The sequence below is a fragment of the Lissotriton vulgaris genome, chromosome 5 (genome assembly GCF_964263255.1).
Source record: "Lissotriton vulgaris chromosome 5, aLisVul1.2, whole genome shotgun sequence".
NCBI classification, from domain to species: Eukaryota; Metazoa; Chordata; class Amphibia; order Caudata; family Salamandridae; genus Lissotriton; species Lissotriton vulgaris.
This window is the reverse complement of record NC_141693.1, coordinates 575996042-576009634: the sequence shown is the minus strand read 5'-3', so window position 1 is coordinate 576009634 and position 13593 is coordinate 575996042.

Genomic DNA, 13593 nt, shown 5'->3' with positions numbered 1-13593 from the left:
TAATTGATTTCAACTTTAATTTTCTTAGCAATTACTGGAGGGATTTACAACATTTAAACAAAAGCGTGATCTGCGTTCCAGACCCTACCATTTCCCCAAATTTGGTGTAATTATGTTCAGCGGTTCGGGCTGTAGCCGTGTCTAATCGTCCTATGGAAATTAACATGGGGAAAACACATTTTGGGACCCCCCTTTTTTTCTCAGCCCCTGCTTGAGGAATCTTCCCGAGACTTTCAGGGAAGGAGCGGAGCGGGGCATCTTCTTTGAGAAATTTGCAGAGATTCATCAACCGGCGCCAAAGTTATTCCCAATAGAATGTTGCGGAGGAAACTAGGTCCTAACTATAACTATACTATATATATAGTATAGTATATAACTATATATATATATATATATAACTATATATATATATATATAACTATATATATATATATATATATATATATATATATATATATATATATATATATATATATATATATATATGCCTACCTGTCCAATAAAGCGGCCTTTTACCCCAAATTTGGGACTTCGACGTGCTTGTTGCCTGATAGCCATTGCATGTACACAACACCACAATCAGGGACGTGAATGAAAATTCAGTACCTTGGTATGTCATGTTTAATGGGAACATCGCGATTTTCAATGTGTTCACTTTTTTTAATTTTTCAAATAAGTTGAGAGAGCCGTGGCCCCTATTGTTAATGCAGAAGACAGCTCAGCTGAAATAAACACATGGGGCCTTATTTATGAAGGCCTTGCGCCACCGGTGCATGTCTTTTTCCCATTTTAAAAGTCACGTAAAAGTCGCGCAAGACCTTCATAAATAAGGCCCATAATATTTTCAGCAGTGAAATTAAAACGTGATATTATTTGGGTGACTGAAAAAACAATTGAAAAACTGCGCATTGAGCTGTGCTGCTTTCAAATAAATATATTATGTTATGCGCAGTCAAAGTAGAGTAAGGCAAGCAGCGCTGATTAAAATAAATGGTCAGACACTTGTCCCAAGCGGGCGCTATTTTCAACTCAGGCAATACATTTTTTCAGGATTATAATATAAAGTATACAACAAGTAATACGAACATATTACTCCTCCCTACTCTGATTTTACACACTGACGTAAGCCGAATTGTCACCCTGCTCCAAAACTGCACTCCAGCACAAGCGGGGCTGCCAGTACACATGTCAAACTATGCCTTCATCATTGAGAACGGGTTGTGAAATAGGACAGGCAGCTGCAGCCAAGGAGAGGGAGCAGGGGAGCCTGCAAGAGCAAGGGGAGGAGCCTTGGTATCCATGTAGCCAGCACAGTGCTAAGCCAGGGAAAACAGTTATACAAATTAAACAAGTTACAGTAAAGCGATTGTGAAACCAAAAGCCATCAGGAGCCACAACCACATGAAACTAGCCGAGGATTAAAAACAAGATGGAGGCGTCATCACACACTGTGGTTGGGATAATTGTTACCTGATGTCCCTGTAAACGGAAAGAAAAGATAAAGAAGGGGCCATCACATGCTACTCAATGTGATGGTCAAACAACATGGTCACTAAGTGAAATTACCACAAGCACACGGGGGAGGAACACTTGCAAAACTGCACCAATAAAAAACGCTGTATTTCTTAATGGCACAGGCAACAGCCAATCACAATCACTTAAATTTTTAATACCCATAGCATACAATACAACAGGTCTTGCAGACAGCACAAGCGCTGTTGAGGCTCAACCTAAAAAGGAATGGTATATAATATAAATATAACATACAATATCCAATTATAGAAAGAAAATATGAAAATCTTAGAGCCTTACTTAAAGCAAATGGACATTCACTGTAAAAGCCAACGTTTACAGGGATTTTACAGTTAGGCTGACATTTCCTCGTACAAAACTAGAGAAATTCAGAAGTTTAGGTTAGCTGAGCTAACTCTAACTCGCACCCCCGCAATGCACTGCTTATCACCTCACATATTACATCACTAATGACATCATTATCAACATCATTCATGACTTCACTCATGACATCTCAAATATCATCAATGATGATGTCAGCCACAGAATCTCAGACACACCCACTTATACCCCAATAATGCAACCACAACACCTTCCACACTATCATTCTCAAAACCATTGATACACCCATGCCAGTACTTACACACCTACTCACTGATTTATTGGTCTACTCACACATCTACTCAGTTACCCATACAGCAACTTATACACCACCTCACTCACTAATAGAGGCACTGATGTATCAACTAATATAGCCATACAGCTACTCACAGACTGACAGTCACTCATAGAGCTACTCACTCACCAAAAGAGTCAATTAGACAGCCATTTACTCACCAATACAGTTATACACACATCACCTCACTTATTCATACAGATATTAACAAATACTTACTCTCTTACAGAATCACTGACACAAGCACCCACTCATCTATACAGCCACTCTCACAATTACTCACTAAAACAGACAGACACTTATATACTCTAACACTCACATATACTGCTTTCACATATGCATTTATCTACCCGTATATCACCAAGACATCCATTCAATCACCAACATAGCCATACACACACTCACTCTCCTTTACAGCATCTCGCAGACACACTCAGTGAATCACCCACTCACAAATCCATGCAGGGAGTCACACTTAATTATTAATTATAAGCTCCCTGAAACCTTTGGGTTTTTCAGTGAATTTCTAAAGTTTTTTAAATGATTATTTATAACTATAATGTAGTAGTTGCGTTTGCAGGGTGGTGCTGAAAGGGGGCTGGACCTCCTACCAGCGCTCACAAATTCTGCAGGGTAGGACTTACAGGAGGTACCAGGAGGGCTTCTTGGCCCCCGAAATCCCTCAGGAGAAAAGTGGACTTCATCCTGCAACAAAGAGTGTGCCAGTAGGCGCGTTTGCAGAGTTGAGGAGAAAGGGAGGCACGGCCTCTGAAGACCTCTTAGCAATACCACTGTGTGTGACTTACAGGAGGTAACAGGAGGGGAAGTTGACCCCCAAGGATGTCCTTGGGGGCTAACTAACCCTCTTATTACCTCCAGTAAGTCCCACACAGCAGCATTGGTAAGTTCTCAAAGCAGCACACGCCCCCTTTGCCCACCATTCTACAAACACACTCCCCAGCACACTCTTGGATGGGGATTAAAGTCCCCTTCGATGCTGGGGGTCCTTAGAGGCCAACTAGCCTACCTGACAGCTCCAGTAAGCCCTAGATAGTGGTATTACTGAGTAGTGATCACAGGCCATGCCCTTTTTCTCCATCACTCTGCTAGCACGTCTCCTGTCACACTCTTGGTTGGGGGAAGAAGTCCCCTTGCCTCCTGAGACACCCTGGGGGTCAACTAGCCCTCCTGTTATCTCTAGTAAGCCCCACACTGCTGGATTTCTTAAAGTGGTCGAGGCCACACCCTCTTTTTACACCACTTTTCAAACACGCCTCCTACTGCACTGCTGCTTGGGGGATGCAGTCAACTTTAGTCCTGAGGTCCTCAGGACCCATGTGGACCTCATCACCCCACCAGCAGTATACCAAGAGGCACATTTGCAGAGTGGTGTAAAAAGGGAGGTGGCCTCGGACCAGCTCTCAGCAATCCTATAGTTTGTGGCTTACTGGAGGTACCTGGTGGGCTAGTTGGCCCATAAGGACCCTTAAGATTCTAGGGGACTTAATCCCCATCCCAGAAAGTGCCAGGAGGCACGTTTGCAGTGTGGTGCAGCCACAATTATTTGATGTTTGCTTTTATCCAATTTCTTTTCATAGTTTTCCCATAGAACAATGACACATACTTTCTAATTCCATAATTTTAAGATATTCGAATGTAAATACATTATTCTAGCAGCACTAGATTTGTAAGTCCTTTGCTTGTGTGTGGAATCATTTTGTGTGGATATGGCTGTCATGAAATTTGAATAATTTCACATGCTCCTGCTACCCCCTTGTTAGTAAAAATATCCCTCATCCCTTGTTCATATATCTTGAGGCTAGGCATAAAATTGGAAGAAACTTTGTTTTACAGTGTTAATACAGACTGGATATATTCAGAGTCCCCTTAGTCTTGCTCTTCCCATTTTCCAGAGTCATGTAACGCATGTGAGTTCTGTAAATATATTTAAGTTGCAGGTGGAACATTTTAAGAGCCAGTTGGTTAGTACTGGATGTGACCATCTGTTGAGTGGTATTCCACACAATTTGTTGCCTTTTTGTTAAAGCCTGTTTTTGCTGGCTATTGAACGCTGTGAACTTTAACCCTACTAACCAGTGATAAAGCGCTTGTGCTCCTGTCAACATGACAAAATTGGCGTCCCACTGATTGGCATATTTAATTTATCCTTAATTTCGCAGTATGTGGTAAAAGGTTCCCATGATCTGTAACTCAAATGTCCTTAGTGTGCTTCAACACTCATTGTGCCACCCACTGCAATGCTAATGCAAACAAGACTACAGGCCTGCCACTAGTAGTTTGGATGTGCAGGTTTAAACAACAAATTTGACCTGTTAAAATGACCAAAACTCCACGAGACTCACATTGCAGGAAGACCCTTAGTACATTCTTCCTTAATTTCGAGTAAGTCAGCACACCTGAATGAGCACTTACTTTCTTCCACATTGGCACAAGTGGTATACCTCTAAATGGACATCCCAACCCTATTTTGATATACTAATAATACATACAATCCGTAGTCAATTTCCCTTTTTGATCTGGAGTGAACACTCTCGCGTTCCGCATCTCATAACCTTTCGAAGCCGCAGTATGTTGCAAACGCAATGTGTTCCAAGCCTCACTCTTGCAAACTGCTATCTTTGATATTGGTGTACTGAGGTCTATGAGCGTCTAATCAGACAGGGACGGTAACTCTGCTGTGTTGCTTCCATTTTCTCAGATAGAGAGACTATACCACAGGCCTCACCCTTGGGCCGGTCGACTACCTATATTTTTCCATGTGCCTCCTGTACGAGTTTGGACATCTGGTTACCCATAGTGTCATGTAGTTTCCCCTTCCAGTAGGAACTGCACATTTGTGGATGGCATAATTATTGGAATGGTGCCAGACTGATGTTATGCACCCCCTCAGGATATGTTAACTTTAGGCCAGCTAGCTCTCAGTGCCACCATGAGTATCTCTAAACCTTGGTGGATAGCAAATGGTTCTGGCAACCACTGAATACAACAACCCTGATCCCCAAGGATCTTGGAAGCAAATCTAGAACCCTTTTGCCCAGTCACTTGTGCTCTTGTACTCTCAGACAAATATACAAAGAATACACAGTGGAACGTTTTCAATGTTTTTTGAATCAATATGATTTTTGTACAGAATATATGTGCTGCAATGATCAATAGACAGTAGCAGACACTCCTACTTGCACCGTAATTTGGTCAACTCACCGCATTTTGCGGGTCCCTCGCCCCGTCTCGTTGGCGGCCATCTTTAGTGAGGGGTGATCCAGACAGCGGTCTAGTCCTCATTTAGGAGGCTAGGACAGCATAAATATCAGGTAAATCCAAGCGAGCCCTCCTATTAGCATCGGCGCATTACCTAGCAGCGCTCTACCTCTCCGCAGCTCCTACTGCTTTTAAAATTACTCGTTTTTGTCTCTTGAGTTACTTTTGCTTTTAACAATTTTCCCCTGTTCTTAGAGTGCCTGGCCACGCTTACCTGCACCTCTGACCCTCCTACTTGCACCGTAATTTGGTCAACTCACCGCATTTCGTGGGTCCCTCGCCCCGTCTCGTTGGCGGCCATCTTTAGTGAGGGGTGATCCAGACAGCGGTCTAGTCTTCATTTAGGAGGCTAGGACAACATAAATACCAGTCATGCCTACGCGCAGCATCATCGTGCAGCGGGATCGCCGGATTCCCGCCGGAGTTACGCCTGAGTTCAGCCCGTCTGCGCCCGTCCGCGCTAATGAGGCGGAGGGGGCCAGAGGTGCTGCTCCGCGTATCACTTTGGAACCAAACAGTGAGTTGTACTCCCGTGCTACACTACTCACACTAAAACCTAAGGTACGACCATGCTTCCACACTAAACACCCTGATAATATGTCTTGCAGCTGCTCCTCCTCTCTTGACACTCACAATGTCAATGTAGGGAGAAACATTAATGCCACTCCTCATGGAAAGACTCACCCTCCAGTTACCCCCTCCAAACCTGGCTTCCTTATTAATGCCAGGTCGCTGGTTAAAAACAATATTGCATTCAGAGAGTTCGTTGCCTCTAAAGATCCCCTCTGGGTATTCATCACGGAGACCTGGGGTTCCGATACTGCTGGCCCAAATATAGTAGACGCGATACCTACAGGCTATGCCATGTCAAGAATGGATCGAGAAAAACTGAGAGGGGGTGGACTGGCTATCCTCTGCAAAGCGGACTATATATGCTGCATTGAGCCACTCCCATCGCCCTCAGGAAAACTGGAGGCTCTCTACTTCTCGATCCAACCCAAGCCTACCACCTCCTTCTCAGGCATACTACTCTATAGACCACCCGGCCCGCGATCCCCGTTCACGGAGGACATCTGTCATCTATTAGAACCCTTTATAAATAGATCATGCTTCACCATATTAGGTGATTTTAACGTTCACCTTGAAAAAACAGAAGACAAGGATACTATAGCGCTGCTGGAAGCCATGAAGGCTTACGGGTTTACTCAGCAAGTCACGAGCACCACTCATCTTGCAGGCCAAATACTAGATGGCATTTTCACCAATGATGACCGACTGAGCATAGGAGCCCCGATCCCGCTCACCTGGTCAGACCATTCAGCTGTGCCTTTCAACTTAACAGTGCCCATGGTATCCCCAATCGAAGGAAACTCCTGGGGAACTAGAAGAAATTTCAGAAACATAAATAATGACACCTTAGCCCCCTTGATACATAGCGCTACCTCCTCTTTAAGATCTGACCTGAATAAGGAGGCCCTGAACTGGTCAAATAGCATTGGAAGGGCAATGGACATTCTAGGACCTATCAAAAAACACTACTCTGCCAGAAAGACTCCCTCCGCCCCATGGTACACAGAGTGACTCAGGGCACTGAGACAGGTCTGCAGGCAAAAGGAAAGGGCCTGGATGGCCAACCACAAAGCACAGGAGAAAGACCAACACAAACTTGCTTTGAAAGAATATAAAATAGCCATTACAGAGGAGAAAAGAACCTATTTTAATAACATGACCTCTGAACTAAAATCATCAAGGGAACTGTTGAAAATTATCAATTCTCTGACCATCCCCAGCTCTGCTAACCCTGTGACAGACACCCAGCTGCTATGTAATAACATAGCAGACTTCTTTTCTACCAAAATTGCAGACATCCACTCTTCCCTTGAAACCCTTAATCAGAAATTGAACAATAATTCTATGAAGCCAGCAAGCCAGCCGCCAGATACGAATCCCGATGAAATGAGTATTCCCATTCCCCACCTTCTTGAATTCCAATACTTATCATTGGAGGAACTCAACCGGATTCTTGATTCTATTAAATCTTGCTCCCCCCTGGACCCATGTCCTTTAAAGATCTTAAAGGCATGCAGAAACACTCTTTTACCTCCTCTCCTGGAGATTCTAAATGGAGCAATCTCGGAAGGAATCTTCCCGCAAATCTGGAAACGTGCGGTTGTTAAACCTCTGCTAAAGAAGGCATCACTGAACCCGGAGGTTCTTAAAAATTTCCGCCCGATATCTCTGCTCCCGGCACCCGCTAAAATACTCGAAGCCCACCTAAACCATCCTTTGACAGTATTCCTGGAGAAAGAGAACAGCCTAGATTTCTCTCAACATGGATTTCGAGCTGCCCACAGCACGGAGACCGCTCTTGCGGTCGTAGTGGACAAGATCAGATTGGAGGTGGACAAAGGCCGGACCATTTTCCTGTTCTTGTTGGACTTAACAGCAGCCCTTGATACCCTGTCCCCCTCGATTCTGGTCGAAAGACTGAGGGAGATAGGGGTCGGAGGAAGTGCCCTGGGCCTATTATCCTCCTTTCTGCACCAAAGACAACAACAAGTGAAGCTCGGCGACTACCTATCACCTCCTCAAGCGGTGCAGTGTGGGGTCCCACAGGGCTCGGCGTTGAGCCCTGTACTATTCAACATTTATGTGACCCCCCCTGGCCAGACTCATCAGAACTTTTGGGTTCCAAGTGTTATCGTACGCTGACGATACACAAATTATTGTCTCCTCAACCCAATCTGGACAAGACGACGCGGCAAAATTCAAACTTTGCATGGAGGCAGTATCCTCCTGGATGATCAGGAATTACCTCAAGCTTAACGGAGACAAAACTGAGGTACTGGTCTTTGGAGGAAGTCAGGACCAGTGGAGTGAGGAATGGTGGCCTACCTCCTTGGGCGAATGCCCTCTCCCAGCAAAATCTGCCAGAAATCTGGGAGTAATTATGGATTCAACACTGTCTTTCGACCTTCAGGTGAACAGAACCACTGGCACCTGCTGTTCCATCATCCGGACCTTAAAAAAGATCGCTCCTTTTCTGTCCCTTGAGGCCCGTAAGCAGTCGACGGTCGCCCTGGAGCTGTCCAGGATCGACTACTGCAACGCCCTCTATGGGGGCATCAATAAGAAAGCGATCCAACAACTTCAAGTGACACAGAACGCAGTGGCCAGGTTGGTTCTCAACCTACCTAGACGCTCTTTTGCAACGGCGGCGAGAAGAGAGTTGCACTGGCTACCCATTCAGGCCAGAATATTATTCAAAATTCTCTGTCTGACTCTCAGTGCGGTCTTTAACTCAGGCTCTGAAGAGATCAAAGCACGTCTAACACCTTATGCCCCCAGTAGATCCATTAGATCATCTTCTAAAAATCTGCTGACTGTTCCCAGAATCAGGAAAGCGAGATGGGGTGGGAGAGCTTTTTCACTACTAGGGCCGAAACTCTGGAATTCACTCCTCTCAGAAATCGCCAACCAGCCGTCAAAAACGGTTTTTCGTAAACTCATTAAAACTTGGCTGTCCTCGTTAGCGTATTAGACCAATCATTCTGAGCCCTGTTTCATTCTTCTTGAACCGTTGAACTGGTAATGTATGACTTTGCTTCCTCTCCATCTTAAGGCGCCTTGATGTCCTTAATTGGGTTAAGTTCCATATAGCGCGGTACAAAAAAGAAAAAGTTATTAGAACTATGAGGATAGTGAGCAGAATAAAAAGTTCCACCATCTCGCTGAGACAATGTATATATGCAAGCATATAAAACAATATAGAAATCTGCCATACTCCAACTATGCAGTCCCTTACCCAAGTGTCTAGGGTGTGTGTGTATTCTGTCAACAATCTCAGTACTAGATGATCCAACCCACCTGAAGGGAAACAATGTAGTCCCCGCTTTTGGTCAAAAGCTGGACACCCTTTTAGAACCATTGGCAAGCTGCTGGGCCAAAGCTTCAGCTTAGAGAGACCGTGCCAATGACAGTAAAGCCTATCTCTACCAAATCCGGATATGCTTGTTATTTATATTGAAAAGCATCCATGTGAGTCTTGGGCAAGCCAGCATTGGCATTGCCTATAGATAGCTGTGTCACCTCATTGATGAAAAATAGAATGACATTTGAACAATGCGTGTCAAGACCTTGTACATGGTGTTAAAGGAGTCATGATAATGATCCCGCAAAGTGGAATTTGTGAGGTAAGCAGATTCATAGAATCTAATCCAGTATTGTCATGCATGCAAATTTGTGTAAATGTTTTTTGTGTGAAAGGGAAAGGCAATTTATGTAAAATGTACATGGTGGAAAATGGAAGCTTTTCTTCATGGGCCTAATTTGGACACATGACAACAGGTAAGTGATACTCCACTTTCCATATCTGACTTTCATTTTTAATTTGTATGTTCACCTATCAACTATCTACCATGTTTTTAATGTGTGGTGTGTACTTGAATCTGCTGCTAGGTCAACAAACCTGTGAGTATATATTTTTGAATATACACTGAAGTGATTCTCAACCTACACCCTGTGCACTGTGCACTGTGCATGTAGTTTGTTTTAGAATACTTCCTGTAATTACCCATGAACAGGTTACACTCCCTTGTCCCTAAGTCTCCTGTAGGTGTCCCCCTGGTATAATTTTGTCCTGATGAGACCTAGGGACTTTATGTGAGATCAAAATGTCATTTACATAAATACTAACAAACTGATTCACTTCCATGAATTACAATACAATGGTGACTCTGGGCTTATTGTAATGGACAGAAAACTCTTGCAGTTTTTTGTATATCAAAACACCACTCTGTACTCTTGCATTGCAGTTTCACCTAGTTTCGGAAGTGGGTTCTTCCACACAGTTCGTTTCACCTAACTCCTATGCACACTTACGGTTGAATAATGGGGACTATGCTGCAATAAACTATTGTGAGACTAGAACCTGTGAAGTTACATTTTATACCATTTACAGTAGCTTTGCTGTTCTATATTCCTAATTTTTCTTTTGAATGAGTTTTGTGTAAACCACAGTTCTCTACATATTTAATGCCCAGTTAAATGTAGACATTTGGGTTGCTCTTGTCCCATGCCTAGGTATACCATTTGCTATTTTGAACATTAATCAAACACTCCAATGGTGATGAGATGAATGCTTTAAAATATTCAAAACTATTGGCAATTACTATGGGTAGCATTTTCAATTCATTGTTTTTCCCAATGAGCCACCTATAAAGAAGACCATCTTATTCCAATTAGCACTGTCACTGCTCCTCGTAAGAACATATTGTCCTGAACTAACAGGCAAAACCCCTTCGAGAAGGGAGCACAAGCAAACCCAGGCCCAATTCAGCCGGCTTATGTCGCATCAGTAAGATATATCTTGGGTACTCAACATCAGGATATATCCATGGCCACATAGAGAGTTCTATTAAACGCACAAAAGCTGATAGGAGGAATGCTTTCAAAAAGACTGAACCACTAACAATTGCTTTGGGTAGCATTCAAACCCATCATTGTTTGTTCACTGTGCCACTCTAGACAGACCTTATGCAAATCAGGTAAGAACTCCTTTAGAAAGGCACAAAAGCAACCTTAGATGAGTTTTGACTTGTTAGGTCTCATCAGTGATATAGCTTGCATTCTGCGGCACAGTGAGTACGCAATCACCAAGGACTGAGATTAATTCAATCATCCAAACAATTACATTCCTGTTTGTTATATTGATGCCCTAATTTACAAAGGTATGCCCATACTTGGGTCCCATGCTTACACTGCTATAGGAATCAAGCTTCATCCACCTTAAGAAACCCCAATAGACCGAAACTGGTTTAGGGTTGCTTTTGTTTCTTCTGGATGGGCCCTGACATGGCAGTTTAAAATGGACTCTTCCCATGCGTTGCAAGTTCATGTCCGATTTGAATAAGTTGGCATCTTCTACAGGGGCACATCAGATGAAAAGCAATGGACTGTACTGTAGCATGAATGATCACTACTAGCTTAGATTCCTCCATCACCCTGCTGTATGTTTGTCGGGAGGAGCCTGGGGAGCAGGACTTAGGATCCCTTGTTCATACCGATGTCCTAATAACGCAGGCACTGGAATAGGTCGATCCCTTTAACACGCCAGGAAGCCGTCAGGAGGAGGAGTTAGAAGATGTGACGTCGGCGCTGTGGACCCTATCCGGTGACATTGGCGGATTAAAGGGGGAGGAGCCTAACACAGCCGGGGGAGAGCTGAGAGACCCGGTGGGAAGAAAGAATACGCCAGATCAGCAGCCTGCTGTGGATCCCTCACCTGGCCGTACACCGGAGGACGCCATAACATCCCGGGAACCAGAAGAAAGCGACGGCAGAGTTCAACATTGCGCTATGAATCGCCACTCTCCAGGACAAGGGTGGCTGGAACAGGTATGTCAGCGTGTCCTGGATTTCATTAAACACCGGGAGCGAACTGGTAGCAGAGGGGAGGTCACTGCTGCTTTTTTTGCTTTCTTTGTTTTACACCCATGTAGCAGGAACGGTGAATCCTCTCACACTCTGTCTTCCCCTCCCCTCAATTTGGTTCTCAGTTCCCGTGCACTGACCATTTGTTTCTTTTATTTTGGGTGTTCCTTGTCTTCTGGAGCCAACCTGGAACTTTGTGTGGAGCACTGAAGCTGGGACCGCCCTCCCTATTGTTCTGAAACCGGTGAAGCCAAGAAGGATATTCTTTAACCGGACTTTGTACTTGCATTGTTGTTTTTGATTTTACTTTGGTGGACGGATCATTGGCAATAAAGACTCTCAACTTGACCTTACTCAGTGTGTTTTCTTTTTTTTTTTTTAAACCTTTATTGTACCTTCACATAATTACACAGCCATTCACCTACAACCCGAAGGGCTGGCCGCTAATAATTGAGCATTGGATGTCATGCATAAGGATAAGTCCATACTTTGATCACGTTGCTGAAAAGTAAAAGGTTCATCACACGGCAAGGTAAAAGGTACAGAACTGACGTTATGTTGCTAATCTGTAATGGTTTTGGTTTTCTGTTTTTTATGAAAATAACAAAAACTAACAATAAGGAAATCACATTGTGGTCATCTAAAAGTAATTAGTGCTGTATAGCTGTATTGAAAGTCTACCCGGCACTATGTTTTACTATTTATTGTCACAGATTCAACCCAAGGTGATGGGCAGTAACGCCCATGTACCTATGTGTTACTGTATAGCAGTCCTAGCCCTGTCTATCCATACTACCTAGTCCTCGGGACCAGGGCCCCCTCCCACTCACAATATCCTCTCCCCTCTGCCACCTCTCTTGACCCCTCAGCCTACCTCCCCCTCTTCATCTGATTCTAATGGGTCATCCTCTGGCAGAGGATCACAAATTTCACCTTGGTACACATTCCATGGGGTCCATATCTTGTTCCACTTCCCCGGGCATGCACGACTCAAGTATACCGCCCTCTCTGTCACCATTATCTTGTCCATATTCATGCACCACCGCAACTTCGTCAGTAGTTCTGCCACCCCCCAGCGCTGAGCGATATCTCTCTCGGCCACTATCATGCCTAGCGTAGCCCAAAGTTGGCCACATCTGGACAGGTCATTCGGTCCCCACACATTTTAGAGACATTGCCGCAGTTCTGGAAGTAGAGAGGTCTCCAGAGTCTGTGACACAGTGCGCATTATTTGTCTCCAGTAGTCTTGGATACGTGGGCAGTCCCAGATTGTATGGAAGAAGGACCCCTCCTCCCCACAGCCGCGGAGACAGTAAGGATGTTGTATTCTGTGGATGCGATGTAATAGTGTCCTTTTGTAATACACTCTGTGTAGGACCTTAAGCTGTACGAGTCTCAGCCTGGCTGAGATGCCTACCTCTTTTGGGGACCCTAGTGCCTCATTCCATTCGGGTTCGTCCAGGGCGTCCACTTCCCCTTCCCATCTTTCTTTCAATGAGGTCAGCGGGTCAGGTAAATTATTGAGGAGTTTACGGTATGTCAATGATGTCGCTCGTTCAATCATGAAGTCAGTTAGAAGGCGATCCTCCAGCGGGGATGATTCTGGTATATCCGCCCCAGAGGGGATGGCCGTGCGTAAAGCATGGCGTATCTGGACATAGCGGTATGAATCTTGTGGCCCTAGTTCGTACAAT